The sequence below is a fragment of the Artemia sp. Qi Xiang Cuo genome, chromosome 9 (genome assembly GCF_049724085.1).
Source record: "Artemia sp. Qi Xiang Cuo chromosome 9, ASM4972408v1, whole genome shotgun sequence".
Classification (NCBI taxonomy): Eukaryota; Metazoa; Arthropoda; class Branchiopoda; order Anostraca; family Artemiidae; genus Artemia; species Artemia sp. Qi Xiang Cuo.
In genome coordinates, this window is record NC_142802.1 from 40,462,703 (window position 1) to 40,479,223 (window position 16,521).

Below are 16,521 nucleotides of genomic sequence, written 5' to 3' on the forward strand. Positions count from 1 at the left end.
GTTTTTTTTTATTTAATTTCTGATCGTTTTTTAGTTAATGCAGCTTTTATTTTGGCTCACCGTCATTGAATAAGTAGATAAAATTTTCATAAAAATTTTACTTTTCTTTTGCTAAATGGCTGTCTCTAAATTTGGTTCTGACGTAATTTACAAATTAACATACGTAACCAACTTCTATATTCGTATATTTTTCTTCTGTCGAAAAATACAAAGTTGCAGATTTTTGCAGATATGAGCTTGAAACCTATGTAATAGGGTGTTCTGATACGCTGAATCTGACGGTATGATTTTCATTAAAATTCTTTCACTTGTAGGGGATGTTTCCCCCCTCTTTAAAAAATCAGGTAAATTTTCTCAGGCTCGTAGCCTTTGATGAGTAATACTAAACTTAATTAAATCAGCATTATAAGCCAATTCTTTTGATATATTTATTGACATCAAAATTCCGTTTTTAAAAGTTTCGATTACTATTGAGCCGTATCGCTTGTTTTTGTATTGTTTTTTTTTTATTACGTATACGTTATTACCTATATAAGGGGGTTCTCCCCTTAGTCAATACCACGCTCTTTACGTTACAAGTTAAAATTTGTTTTATTCACAAACCCCTGAATCACAAAGGCCGTTTAATTAGAATAGATAGCTCTTTTGAAAGCACTAAAAAAAACTGTTGCGTAAAGAGCGAGGTATTAACTTGGGGGAGAACCCCCTCATATACGTAATAATTTCTGTTCGTTTTAAGTTCTAATGTTGCTCCTTGCTTTCAGTTGAAAAAACTTGTTTTTTTTTATTTTAATTTCTGATTGTTTTTTAAATAATGTTTGGAAATCCGGCGCCCCCTTCATAGAAATGTCCCTTACCCCAAAGAAACATTCTCCACGGAAAGATTCTTCCTAAAAGACATATTTATTAGATTTTCGACTATGCTGAACAAAATGGCTATCTCAAAAATTTAATTGGGTGACTTTGAGAAAAAAATGAGCGTGGGAGGGGGCCTAGTTGGCCTCCATTTTTTTGCCACTTAAAAAGGGCACTAGAACTTTTAATTTTCGTTCCAATGAGCCCTCCTACGATATTCTAGGACCACTGGGTCAATACGATTACCCCTTAAAAAAAAAAAAAAAAAAAAAAAAAAAGAAAAATAAACACGCATCCGTGATCATTCTTCTGGCAAAAAATGGAAAATTCCACATTTTTGTAGATAGGAGCTTGAAACCTCTACAGTAGGGTTCTCTGATACGCGGAATATGATGGTGTAATTTTCATTAAGGTTCTATAACTTTTAGGGGGTCTTTCCCCCTTTTTCGAAAATCAGCCAAATTTTTCTCAGGCGCTTAACTTTTGATGGGTAGGATTAAACTTGATGAAACTTACATATTTGAAATTAGAATTAAAATCTGATTCTTTTGATGTATCTATTGGTATCAAAATTCCGTTTTTTGGAGTTTCGGTTACCATTGAGCCGGATCGCTCCTTACTTACAGTTCGTTACCACGAACTGTTTTATAGCCTATACTGAGAGTAGTCCCCATTAGTCCAAGAATAGCGCATGCTCAGAAATGCTACATTCAAGACTTTCGCATATCTGACTTTTTCGGAATAAGATTTTAGAAGTCCGATTAAATTTCAGACCATTATTTAGTTCTGGTATATCCTTTTTAGCTAGTATAAGTAAAAAAGGTATTAAGTACATCTATGCTTGTTCAGATTTTTTATTTACTTATATTTTTGCTCATTATCGCGTTAATTGTTTGATATTCAAACAAAATTGTTTCTTTTTTACTTTTGGAAAATATTCTATGCTTATAATTTATGTCAAACCATTGGCTTTCTGAAAAAGTGTGAATCAAGAATGGTGGCCTTTCTTCCGTTTGGGATTTTTTTTCCTGTATTTGTGTTCTTTTTTTGGAACTGTTGATTTTTTTAAATGCACTATGTCTTAATAAGCATACTCTGTTTTCACTCATTAGACGGTGTACGAAAGACCAAACCGTCAATTTAGCGCGACAGAAGTACATTTCTGAGGTTACCTCGAACAGTGCCAGAACTCCTAATGTAGAATTTGTAGCGAGATTTCGTAGTAAAATTACGTCCAAATGCTTATTTGCTTAGGACAGGAATTATCAAAGTTATTATCAAAGAATTATCAAAATTTGCGCCGTCGGCGCTAATTTTACCGAATGCCAAAAAAGCTGGGGGGGGGGCCCTCGTCCCCCCCGCTCGAGACGCCCCTGTGCGGATCAGTCTCTACCGATTATTATATGCCATCGATTACTTGTATTTTGTAGACACCAAGTCAAGTTCTGAGCTTCTTAGTCAACATCCAAGATATATACATTGTTGCGGAGAGGATCCTAGTATTGAAGAATCGGAGTTTAAGTTTTAGAAAGATTTGTCCCTTTCTCCGTATGTTCGTTCTTTATTCTATCGAATACTCTTCCTGTGTGTGCAATACGCATGGGAACTTCACGCTGAAGGTTTCAGCCAGATTTAATGACACTCCCACAGCGTTTTGACTCTTCAACCTTCTTCAGGACATCAGTTCCAATAAGTGGCTGACCTGGCAGCTCATACATGTTCAGGTGGATAATTTTTTTGGCGTAATGATTGGCACACCGGTGCTTCTTGCTGTGTATGGGAGCTTTGTTTTATTCTGATGCAAGTTGCATCCTCCAACACCTCTCTTAAGTTACTGCAACTTCTCACTGTACAGTACAGTCGAGGGGTAACAACTGGGCATTTTGAGGGACACCTGGAGGCATGCCTCCGGAGGCACGCCGGAGGCATATTCCAAAGGGCACAATATGTAAATATATACAGCTTGCCTGTTATTCGGTATCTGTCGAATATATCAGCACCTTCAAAAGAGATCTTTTAAAACTTGGAAAAAATCATTTACGGGTTTATTTGGCAACGAAAAGAACCCCCAAGACTGAAAACAACTGATATGTACCTAAAGAAGAAGAACGGAGGACAGCAAGTTTTTGATATCCATGCAAAAACTAGGTAACCCTACGATGGCACTGATGGTGTCACTTTTTCCTATTACACATGCAGCGTTGCCACCAGCTCAAAAATAAAATTCTTATTTTTATTCAAAAAAAAAAATCCCGAAATTTCAAAAAAAGTTCCGGAAGACGGTTTTTAAGTTATACAACATAGGGCTGCGCGGTAATAACGTAAAAAGCAAGGTGCGAAATTCAAAGTACCGTGAAACGTGGTTTCTAGTTGTAACTAACAACTGATTGTCAATATTCCTAGTATTATTTCGACGTGAAAACGTTCTGGTGGATTAGTAGGATCTACGACAAATATTTTAGGCCAAAATAATTCGCCAAAGTTCCGAAAAAAACGTGTCTACGCATCCACGTATCATTGTTATTTGAATATCCCGTTATTTGAAGTGACGTCACGCTTCGCAGCCCTATTCAATATGGCTTGGCCAGCGGTAAAAGTTGCCCTTTATAACGTCTTCACACGTCCCTTTCCCTTTTATCATACCTGCTTTTCTGTTTAGTGGATGTGCCATGACGCACCCTTGGATCTCGGATTCTTAATTGTACTAAAAAAAAAAAAAAAAAAAAAATCTGCTGCTTTGACACGAAAGAATCCGGAAGAAAAAAATAACCCTTTTTCCCGAATGTACTTAGAATCCAAATTTCTTGGTATTAAACCCAGGCCTTTTGGTATTTGAAGAGAAAACTGTAAAGCAACAGTCAGAAAAACTGTTACTACCGAGTTATTAGTAAAAATTGCTAAGTAAAGCAACCAACTAAAAAAAATAACTAGTTTCTCAGTTATTTATTGGTACGGTTCAGTAATCATTTCGATAATCGCAGCTCAAATGACAACCCTAAGAAACTGGACAAATGAACTTCAGTAAATCAAACTAAGCTCGGTTAGCACAAGTATAAACACTAAGTCTTCTACTACTAAGTCTTCTACTGAGCATAACAAGTTTTCCGATGGTATTCATCGCTTCCGCTGCCCTAAATCTCGGAATGTATCCGAGACTCATAAAACTATATCAAGAACTCAAGCGAATGTGTGACGAGGGGCACACGCAGTTGAGCTGGAAGGACCAGCCCCGCCGTGGGTGGCCTCCTCGTCCGTAGGAGACATGGTTCAAGATTCTGTTCAGTTCTGTGCCCTCATGCACGTCGGTTTTAAGGTTATTTTTTGTTTTTTGTTGATGGGTTTGTTGTATTTCGTTTTTTTTTTTGATTAAGTTTGGTCGTAATAATGGCTGAAAAAAAAAGAAAAAAAAAAGGAAAAAATTGACACCGCAAGAATGGGTTTCTTGTGGACGAAGGATGCCTAGTCTATAGGAGAGCAAATAGTTTTTTTCGTGTTAAAAATTTTTAAAGTTGTAAGAGTAAGCCTTTTGGAAGACCACCTTTAAAATTTGAATTCATATTAGTCAAAATTGAAGGATAGGAATTTTAAGAAATTGAAGTAAAAATGCCACCGGAAAAGCGTCTCCTAGAGGGGGAGGGACACCCTGAAACGGGGGGAGTGATAGATATTTGGCAAGAAAAAAGTTAAATGATTGCGTGCCTTCATGTCCACTAATACATTGACTGGTATATAATAAATTTAATTTTTTTTTTGAAGTTTAGGTGATATGATAATGTATAAAGTTGTAAGATTTATATGTTTTTGTATTAAAATATCACCGAGTGGAGAGGAGGAGGGGAGGGAAAAAAATAGCAACTACCTCTGAAAAATGTTAAACAAAATTCCTTTTGTTGACTCACTGAACGTAGTAATGACGGTGGTTATGGTCTTGAAGTCAGTTTTATACTTATGTGCCATTTTTAACAAGATGATTGCGATGCTGAAGAGCCATAAAAAAAGTAAAACTCTTTCTTCTGCTTAAATGAATCCAGCTTTGTGAATACGTCTTAGCCAAAGCCGAAGACAATGTTGGTGCCAATTTCCATAGAAACGGGTTCTGCTGAATGCATGATATACAGGCTGGAGTCACAGTAACCCTGGTCTACCAATGCGGCAGTTAATGTGAGATCAGCTTTCAGCCGGAACCACTGGCACAGAATTCCTATGTTGTCAGGGAACGGCTTTGCCATATTCTGCGTGTCAACAGAGTGGCATCTTCGCCCAGACATGTAGCCAAACTGTATGACCCGCCCAACTAATACTTTCTTTCCCCTGCTAACCGGTCTGTAAACGCACCATTCACCGATACGCAATTCCGATTTCACACCGACCTCTGCATTGGTTTGTGGCGACACACGTAGTCCTACTCGTCGGCCCTGGACCATCACGCGTTTTAATCGATGACTGCTCAGCTTCTCAGAGCTTTCCCTCAGAAGCCACAACAGCGTGGATTTTTTTTATTGGTGTTATGTAGCCGTCAGAAGTCTTGACGAGACAAAACCTAGAATACTTCATGTTCATCAAAGGCTCACAAGCCCAATTTTTATCAACTTAGTGTTTCACTCAGTGAGCAACCTCTGGTAAATCTTCAAAGGTACCGTCACTTTCCGAGCCCGATTCAGTTTCAGTCGTGGAAGCCTTTTCCTGCTTATCGGAAAGAGTATTTACCTCTGAGTCATCGTCTGAGTCACTGTCGTGAAGTACAGAAAGACGAACATTCGATACTTTGTGACCGAAAGCAGAAAGTACGTCGTCGGGTATCAAGGCTTTCATTATTCGCTGGCTTTCAATACGAGCTCGCCCTAGCTCGAGCTTGATTTCATCGTCCCCGGGCAAAGAAAAATCGGACGGAACTGACAGATACAAGACCAATTGATCTAACTCGCTGAGCCTTGGACAACGACAAATGTTCATTAGAATATTGAGCTTCAAAATCTATTATATTTTCATATCGACGAATTCGACGTAGAAGTTGGAGGAACAAAGAGTTTACTACAGTACTGTAAGTGCAGGTTTGAGACCACATCTTCCTAAAAAATCTTCGCACGGCTGGCTATTCATGTCGGAGAGTTTAAAAAGACGTTAGAGCCCAAGCCGTTTGAATCGACGAATGAGAAGCACTAGGGAATGCATATTTATCTCTAGGCAATGGTAAAGGTTTGTGGTAATAACATTCTCGTTCAAAGCATAATGTCCACTTTTTAGGAACCAGGATATCTAACGTCGAACGCAGTAAACAAGACGACCAAGTAAAGATAACCTCTCAAGAGGAGAAGGTTTGCCGTCATGAAAAACGTGCCGTACGCTTTCCATAACCCAAAGATAAAACCGTGTTCCTTCGCTTCCAGGAACACGCTGTTTCAGGCGTGCCGGAGGCATGGAGGCACGTGCCTCCGTTCCGGAGGCACGGAGGCACAGCCGGAGGCATGAAGGAAGGGACACCTGCGACGGTCAATTATTAGCCCCCCGAGTACAGTATTCTTCTGCAAGCAACGTCCAAGCATTTTATTCTCTCGTTCGCGTATGCTTATTTCACAGAAGAGCCAATATCATACATCATGAGAGAGGTGATCCTCGCCCATCCGCACCATATAACCCCAATAACACCGTCGAGCACTCATAATTTTATCAATTTCAAACAGCTGTTCAGTAATTTTACATACACAGATGTTGGTGTGCTTATTATTCCAATGTATTCCAAAGATACGTCTAAGACAGGTGTTTAATTGGCAGTTCTTAAGTTTTTAGTAAAGTCCAATTAGTACCTGTGTACTTTCTTGGGTTTGAGGGGAACGACAGTTCAAATCTTGTTCCTGGTAATTTCTGTTCGTTTTAAGCTCTGACTTGATTATTTATTTTAATTTCTGTTCGTTCTAGGCTTCAATTTTTTATTCTCAGTAATTTCTTCTATTTTTAAGTTTGTTTGATTATATGACTTTATTTCTACGCGTTATATTTTTTAAAATCGGTTTTTGCTGTCACTAGGGAAAACTTTCTTTTAATTACCATGAAAGGGGTAAATAAAGAACAGTATACCCTACAGAAAATTTTCTCCTCATATACTTTGTTCTGTCTCTCAAGTGTTAACCACGAGCGTCAGAAATAACCACTGCCTCTTAACACGAGTAGCAGAGTAGTGTCGTATCTGGTCTATTTTGCCACCTAAGCAGAAAATCAACTTCTAACAATAATTCCAACAAAGAAACATTACAAATTAATAATACCTTTACTTGAGAAAAACATCTTGACCTCAATATCAACAAGATCAACTTCAAAACCACTTCCACTTGGAAACAAATATAGTGTAAGGGAACTCTAGAGAACAAAGACAACCTGACAAGATATTTTCTTTGACAGATCCTTTTTTTGGCTGAGACATGCTATATCCTTCTAAATTCATCTTGAAATGAAGAAGAAGAAAGATAAAATTATTTATTGCTATTAACAAGTTTCTATTGTTGTCTTCTTGATTTACTAATAAATAACAGAATGTCTCGTGACAAACTACCAATAGAGAACAAAACACTGCGTAACATATCAATATAACCTGATAAATAGGCCACCCCTTTAGTTACAATATTTTCAAGCATTTATTTTAAAAAAATTTGGGGGATTAACTGTTGAAATGGGGAAAACAAAAGAACCTTGCCACAACGCCTTAAATTTGAAAAGTAAAACTATCATCCGTCAGTTTCCACTTTTTGATGTTGATATGCTCTGAAACTGGTCTACTAGGAAAATTATGGGAGTGCACGAGATAGTTTATAACAATAAAATGTTACAGGATGTCCAACTGAAACATAGTTAAAACACTAAAAGATGCACTGTTAAATATTTCTTTTGTATTTAAACGAAAATATACTGTCAAATCACCAACTGTTTCCTAATGAGTGTTCCAGCAATCGATCAGTTCAACCTCCTTCGTCCTTGGTATGCTTTCAATGAGAGCTGTCAATTTAGCGAGTTCTGCTTTGTACGAATTTGAGCTTGTGGAATTTCTATTTGTAATTGAAGCCCTCAACCTAAACTCTAAATTTACATCAAGCGGAAAATTCCTTGAATTTGCATCATGACAGTTCGAAGATCACTGCTGCAAAGAAACGAGCTTTGGAAAATTTACTCTATATCAGTAATTTTTTTCACAAGAGATCTTTTTGCAATCAAATTATCTGGTTTTTTTTAAAGATAAAAAGTCAATTCATTGAATAATTTAATGCACGTTCGTATGGTTTTGTTTCCCGCGAATTCCAAAAATACCAGGGGTGAGCTCCCACGACGAATTACTGTAGCCAGTCTATTATCCGAGCACCAGAGTAACGCTTGAGATGGCCAAATGATTCTTCAAAAACTCATTTGACTTTGTTGCTCACGTACTGCTTAATAGATGACTTGAGCAAGCACCTTCTCCTTTGTTCTATCTTCTCTCTGCTTTCGTCTACTCCCTTTTAACTTTCTGGTTCTTTTAAGGATTAAGGCCCAAGGTAAAGACAGAGCACCAACTCTTGTCAAATAACTTTATAGCAAATAAGCCCTTAGCGGCCAGTTTTCTTAAAATTTGGCCCAGATTTCGTTTAATGTAGCCTTCACTTTATGAATAATATCTATTATATACAAAGATTTTTTATTTATGCTTAAAAATGCTATAGTTCCTGAATAAAATTGTAGCCTGGGGCTGAGGAATACGGTATCAACCGTATTTGCAACCTTGTTAACAGCCAGCATTTGGCCATAGTAACTGAAAATTAACAAATGTGTCAAAACAAACAGTCTTTTGAGAAAAAAAAACATGGTATTTTGACTCTAATTCAGGAATGGTAACGATTACCCAGACTAAGCGAGGGTTTTCACTACAAGCTTTGTTTTAGCGGCTGAAAGATTCCAGTCGCGAACAACTAATGAAAAGCGAAGCCGGCTTATAAAACAGGCTAATGGAAATTATGCCGGCTAGTCGCGATTAATAAGTGAAAAGGCAAGTTATCTAAAAACTGACCACGCTTGCAGTGTTATAATTAATTTTTAGGCATAAACCAGTGTTAATAATTTTTCTTTGTCACTATCATGCAATGTTTTCAAAAATGCAATTCATTTCTTGAAGTAATTATCACTTCCACTATCGTTTTGGATTCGCTTTCCAAGTCTAGACAAATGAGTCTTCTTGCGAATAACCGTATGGCAGTTTTCCGCTTGTCGCGAAAAATAGAAATAAACTATGGAAAGCTAAGCCGGTTTCGCTTTCTAGCTCGCGAAATAAGGTCTCCAAGTTCAACAGTAAGTTGTAGTTACGGAAAAAAATTTTGGAAATTAAAAAAAAAAAAACATGAAACCTTCAAAAGTGCAGGCAATTAAAAAATAAAAAGTGAACCATTGAACTCTATATAACCTAAAACTGAAATTTCTATGGCCTACTCTAATCGACGGTTTACACTCCTTATCTTTAAAGCCGCAGAAAATTGTGTTTCAGCGTGAAAAGTGTTGGTATGTCTTTTTTTTTCTTCTAGTTTTTTTTCTCAGTGTAATCAAACAGTTCGTGGTAACGAACTGTAAGTAAGGAGCGACCCGGCTCAATGGTAACCGAAACTCTAGAAAACGGGTTTTTGATACCAATAGATATATCAAAAGAATCAGATTTCAATGCTGATTTCAAATATATAACTTTCATCAAGTTTAGTGCTACCCATCAAAAGCTACGCACCTGAGAATATTTGGCTGATTTTCAAAAAAGGGGGAAAGAACCCCTAATAGTTATAGAACTTTAATGAAAATCACACCATCATATTCAGCGTATCAGAGAACCCTACTGTAGAGGTTTCAAGCACCTATCTACAAAAATGTCGATTTTTCCATTTTTTGCCAGAAGAAATATCACGGTTGCGTGTTTATTTGTTTGTTTGTTTTTTTTTTTTTTTTTGTTTTTTTTTTTTACCCAGGGGTGATTGTATAGACCCAGTGGTCCTAGAATATATTGGGAGGGCTCATTGGAAAGTAAATTAAAAGTTATATTGCCCTTTTTAATTGACCAAAAAAATGGAGGGCAACTAGGCCCCCTCCCACGCTCATTTTTTTCCCAAAGTCACCCGATCAAAATTTTGAGATAGCCATTTTGTTCAGCATGGTCGAAAATATGATAAAAATGACTTTTAGGATGACTTGATCATCCAAAGTCCACGGGGGGAGGGATGAAAGTTATGAACTTTACTCAATGTTAACATATAGTATTGGGGCTGGGGACGTCTACAGACTTTTTCAGAGGAGATTTTTTCTGGTAGGTGGGGGAAGGAGAGGGTGGGGGGCTATATGGAAGGATCTTTCCATGACGGAAGTTTGCAGGGGGGAAGGGACACTGCTATGAAGGGGGCACCGGATTTCCCAGCATTATTAAAGAAAAAGATCAGGAATTAAATTAAAAAAAAACAAGTTTTTCAACTGATCAACTGACTGTGATTAAGAGGTCATTTTTAAAGAACTGGAAAAAAAAATTCGAACTATAGTTTAAAGAGCAGGGTATTGACTAGGGGGCGAACCCCCTAATATACGTGTTAAAAATTTATGAATATAGAAGTTCGTTACGTAAGTTAATTCTAAGTTACGTATATTTATTACTAATAAAAACGTTCGTAAATAAAATTAAACAAGTTTCGAGAAAGCCATTTAACCAAATAATATGAAATTTTTTTTTAATTATTCATGTACGGTGAGCAAAAATCAAAACCTACATTAATTCAAAAACTTTCAAAAATTAAATAAAAAAAACAAGTTTTTTTAACAGAAAGAAAGGAGCGACATTAAAACTTAAAACAAACAGAAATTATTCCGTATATGAAGGGGGCTGTCCCTCCTCAAAGCCTCGCTCTTTACGCTAAAGTTTGACTTTCTCACAACTCTATTTTTTTAAACAATAAAAAAACTTTAGCGTAAAGAGCGAGGCGTTGAGGAGGGGACAGCCCCCTTCATATACGGAATAATTTCTGTTCGTTTTAAGTTTTAACGTCGTTCCTTACTTTCAGTTAAAAAAACTTGTTTTTTTTATTTAATTAGGTTACTGGAAGGTTGTAGAGAGGTGTGTTAAGAGCTTATTACAAAACTAATGCTTATATCTACGAGTTTTTTTTTTCCAGTTATATATATACAAATTTATCTCGATACTGCCCAAGTAAAAGGCTATATGGCACCAAAATTGAACTCTTTTATGCCATTATCGGAGTGGATAAGGCTGGGACTCTGGCTACATTTTGGACAGTTGTTGTTTGGGCAAACTTCTGTAATGAATATGATCTTGGTTATTTAAATATATTAAGTACCAAATGTGGTGGCGGCACGTGTTACCTGGCGTTGATATTCCGGAAAGAGTATAAGATTATACTTTCAATAAAGCAGGCACTGATTCAATTTGCGCTAATTTTGTTACAATGTAATGCATAGACTACGAAGTGATAATTTTTGTCCGTTTTAAGGATGGATAAATTTTGATGATGATGATTTTTGTCTGTTGAAATCATGGAATTAAATGGAGAGCATTTATAAATTCAAATCAAAATCACATATTTATAAATAGTGACTAAAAGCTCCTTTCTAAGATTCTGAGGCACTTGGAGCACTTGGAAAGTATAAATTTTAACAATTTTGTTCAGTTTTGTTGGTGTTTCCCCCTTTTAAAACCCTTTAAGTTTTCTTACTTTTACATATTTCGACCATCCTCATTTGTGTATTGTTTTCAAAATTCCAATTTTTATGTTTGGTTTGTTTTTGATTAACAGTCGAATTAAACTACTTGGATTTATTTGTAATATTGTTTATTACTATTAACGGTTGGTGCTACACAAAAATAAAGGTGATACAATGGGAATGTTATAATTGACGTCACAGGCTATTTAACAATGTTCAGAATTACTAAAAATCATTTTTCTAAGCTTCTCTGAAGTTTGTATTTACTTAAAATTCCTCACGGTTATTTTGTATATTTTATTTTTGCTGTGTTTGTAAAGAGAGATCTTGTTGTTTAAAACAGTTGAAAAATATCAGTACCATCTGTTGCTTATCATAAAGTAAAAAGAATAAAAAAGCTCTGTTAGTGAAATAAAACAAGTGCTCCTTGAAGTTTCAAAATATCGCGCTGATTATTAATGTCGTATTGCCATGAGCAATTCTTCAATTGTCCCCTCCTACCTCCTCAAGAAGATTGCCATGATTTGTTGTTGTTTTAACCTAGCCTTTCCATTAGGACATCGTTTCTGTTCATTAACGTGCACTCATCAGACCAATGTTCTTTAAATTCTTTTCATATGACTATTCTGATTTGATTTATGTTTCCTGTATTTATGTCTCCTTCCAGGGATGAATTTGTCACAGAGATAGACAAAATATTGATATCTAATTTTCTTATTAAAAAGACTCGCTGGACTTTTTTAGGTCTCATTACATTATTAATGTAATGTTATGAGATAACTTCCAATTATGAAATTGTTAAATGCTATTACATAACTTAAATCTAATTCGCAAATGGTCTTTTTTAGGTCTCTATCAAAGAACTTCTGACGATCGAAGTTAATTTAAATGTCAGTTCGTTTATTAGTGTTTTATTTAGGATGTTCGTCCAAACCATTTAAAAAGTTTTCAGGCCCAACTATTTAAAGTAAGGTAAGTTTTTCACCTCTTCTTGCTACCATAACATTTTGTCGTATCTATATATCTTACCATCAGAATCTATTTGAGAAACCTGTTCCACTGCTGTCTTTTTATGGACATTCAATTTAAGACTAGAGCTTTTTTTTGAGGCAATGTCAAAAGCTAATTTTGTCGAAGCCTGCAGCTTTCTACTGTGCTTATGGAAATATTCAAAGCTATTCAGTTTTTAAAGTGTGCTAATAACGCTTGTACTTGATGACATAGCAGTTCAGATAAATTAAAATCATAAACTCTTTGATTAATAGTTCTATTTTGCCAGGCCTGGATCGACTAAATGCGGGGCCCAATTGGAATTTTTTTTTGCGGGGCTCCCTACATACATAATTTTTTAAAGTGAAATCCAAATTTTCAATATATGTATATATAAATATATATATATATATATATATATATATATATATATATATATATATATATATATATATATATATATATATATATATATATATATATATATATATATATATATATATATATATATATATATATATATATATATATATATACATATATACATATAATCATGTTTACATATAATCATATAAAATATATCATCATGTTTTTTGGTTTTCGTTTTAGGTTTTAATACTTTTCTGTGGATTTTTTTTTGGAAAAACACTTTGAATTTCTAGAAAAATCCCTTAGGTAAAATATTTTCAATTTAAGCAATCTATTTAGTTTTCAGTAAAGTACAAATGATACTTTTGTCTTTCAGGGAGTTTGAGATGCAAAAACGCGATAGTTATTGGGGGGTAATTTCTGTTGGTTTGGCTGGGTGCATTTTTTTTTTAATATCTGGCCGATTTCCATTCAATTTCTTCATTCACACATTGTGAAAAAATTTCCCTAGAATATAATATTTTATTTGCCAAGCTCGTAAGAACGATTTTTAATGTAAGTACCACAAGGGTTTAAAAGACGATTGCAAAAGAAGATTAACATATTCAAACGATCTGATTCATTGGCTGGAAAATACATCTGGTAAGTCTTCGGGAATCAAAACCGAGAAGAATCTTGACTGGCACGTTGACACCGGTTGATGATCTTGGTGGGCACTCTCTTTTCTTTTTCTTTTTTTACAGTATATACTAATTTATACATTATTAGGTTTGATAACTTATATAAGCTCATTTCAGTTTCTTTCATATTCGTTTGCTACTTCTCATGGGAAAATTTCATTTCTCAATCGATATTTTTAATCGAAGCCGAAGATCATTTTATTTGCATGATTTAGTCTTTTGTTGATTTTAATCCTTGATGAAACTGATAACTAATATATAACTATACTTAATCATTGATCTGACCAGTTATATATATAAATATATATATATATATATATATATATATATATATATATATATATATATATATATATATATAGGACCATGAGACCAACGGCTAAGCGACCAGGCCAGGATTTACGCATAAGCCCGGGCCTAGGGGCGCACAATGCCAAGGGACGCAAAAACAAAACACTGAGCGATTTTTTTTCTTAACAAAAACTGGACTTATGTGACGTATCGTCAAAGTGCTAGGTGCACTTTGCTGCTGCGCTGCCTATTGCCTATTCATAGAAAAGTAGTTTCAAAACAACACAGGAATCCCGTAGCCGCTTATAAACTGTCAGATGTCTCCCAAGAATGGCAGCTGTGAGCTGGGTATCACCTCTCTCTTGCATTACTTTTGGCTCATCACTCGTCAGTTGCCTTCTGGTCAGGGCTTCCACTAACCCCGAATTTTGGGGATTTCTCCGTAAATCTGTGTGTTTCCCCGAAAAAAATTGTTTGAGCCTAGGGGTGACAGATTTAAATCCGACCCTGTACGCGGCAGGCTTTTAAATATTAACTCACATTGTCACTTGTCTTCTATCCGAGGCTGTTGCCCCACTGAAGCAACAGGCTGATTTAAATCATCCTCCACTACTTGCATTGTCATGTAACCTTTAGCATAGTTGTTTATGTCTCACAATATTTCTTCCAAGTGATCCATTGGGTTACGAGAGATCCCGTAATCTAAAGGTTGTGCAAGGGGCTCTTTACCAGATTCATCAGGTCTAAAAAGTACATTTGGCCATATGAATGTGGTTCAAAATCGCCTTCAGGTGTATTTTATATTTTATAGAATATTTATATGAAAAATGTTCAGGAATCTCTCTGTTTACTTTTGTCTTTGGCTATCGAGGGCGTTCTGAACTGAGTATGGAGTTCATCAAATCAGCCTGACAAAAGATATTTTATATTTAATGGAAAGTGTTGGTAACAATTTACAGTATTCGAACCGTTTAGTGGCCAATTCGACCGAAGCCCTTCAATAAGCTGGAGAAATTTTAAAAGAAAGTTCGAACTTATCCGTTTCGGCTTTAATGTACTTATTGTCTGATTCAACAAGAATGGGGTTTAGTGTTGACTTTCGGACTTGAGTAATTAGAATGTTCTATGGAGGGTCGTCTTGTATGACGAATTTTGAGTCCATATTGGAATGTGGCTTAGTGTAATTGGCTTCTACGAAATATATTTAGTGTTTGATGACAAAAAGTGTTTTGCCATTTTTCTGGTATTAATGCTGATCTTTTCACAATGTACTTGTCACTTTAAGTTAAGACTCGAATTCTGGCTTTAAATATAGGAGAAAAACTCGATAAACGGAATGGATTTTCATAAAACAACAAATCCAATTTAATTTAGAATTCAGATTTTTGATGCTTTTGTGATCCTTATTCAGTGGAGAGGTGAAAATAAATAGTAAATACTGAACAACAAATAATTTTAGCATTAATGAAGGAGAAAGATGAAGGAGGAAAAAAGCAAGAAACAAAACTCGCTAGTCTTGAAACATTAATAACCGCTGCCGGTATTATTGAAGTAGAGTATCTGGCCAATGACACACCCCAAGTGTGAACATTTACTATGTTTTTGCATGAATACTATTATTGACCATGAGTCCCTTTACCAGGGTGTCTAAACTTACCATAAAGCCGGGATGTAAGAAATGGTTTGTCGTGGGTGAAATTTTCTTTGACTGATACTCTAGGTGAACTGAAAAGAGCCACTAACTCTAGTAAATATTAAGTTAAAACACAGGCTCATTGATTTGACTAAAATGAAGATATGCAGGAGATTCGATATTTTAAGGAAGCTCAAACATACTGTTCCTGGATTAATTTTGAAGGTTCTTTTTCATTACTTGATCCAATCTTATATTTCTTACTGTTTTATGGATATCAGCTTTTCCTTCTTTTAAAACTGTTTCCTAAGGTTTACAACGAAGCTAGAAACGTCATTCAGGAAACTAATCGTTCTGGAGTTATCCTTTCACTTAGTTTCGAATCGGTATATATTCTTTCGAGTGCATTTTTTTTTCTTTTTTCAGCTTAATGATGACCTCCCCCAGCCCCTAAGTGTTCCGCCGTCCTTTCCTCATATCAACATAATTATTATCTTCGTAATACAAAAATTCGTATTCAAGTTTCTTTTACTCCTTTTGCAAGGTCAGGCTTCAACCTGTAATGGCGAATCTTATTGTGTGAAAAATGATTCGGCTTGTAGGTGCCACTCTCTTAGGTTTTTTTTTAAAATAAATTACTAGAAATTTCTTAGCTTCTTAGAAGCTATTTTGTTTCTCTTATTTTGTGCAGAATTCACTGGACTCTATTTAATTGTCTAATCTATTTACTTCTTTTATTCTATATATTTTTTCCTTTTCTCTGCAAGTAAGTGACTTTTCTTCTCTGAGTAAGTGACTCGTATGTCTTCTGCCTTCTTAACATGCCAAGGAGCCTTTGGGGTGATTAGTGTAGAGGATTATCCTATGAATAAATCTCGTCTTCCATAATAACCAGGAATACTGTAAAGAACTTATGAAAGTAAACTGACTGTTCAATATATAATTATATTCATTCCTGTAAATCCAAGCAATTTTTGGATCTATTAACGTAAAAAACGTTTA

The 16,521-nt window shown here is 35.4% G+C and overlaps 1 protein-coding gene across 4 annotated transcripts in view; it reads left to right on the plus strand.

Annotated features, from left to right (window-relative positions):
- Nucleotides 1-16,521, plus strand: part of Mef2 (myocyte enhancer factor 2) — a 192,528-nt gene that overhangs the window by 38,824 nt on the left and 137,183 nt on the right. For 3 of the 4 annotated variants that reach the window (XM_089094553.1, XM_089094560.1, XM_089094557.1), the window contains exon 2: nucleotides 12,405-12,528. The gene's annotated coding sequence lies outside the window, so the exon portion shown is untranslated. The remainder of the gene's footprint in view (nucleotides 1-12,404; nucleotides 12,529-16,521) is intronic. The other variant, XM_089094556.1, reaches the window with a different exon arrangement.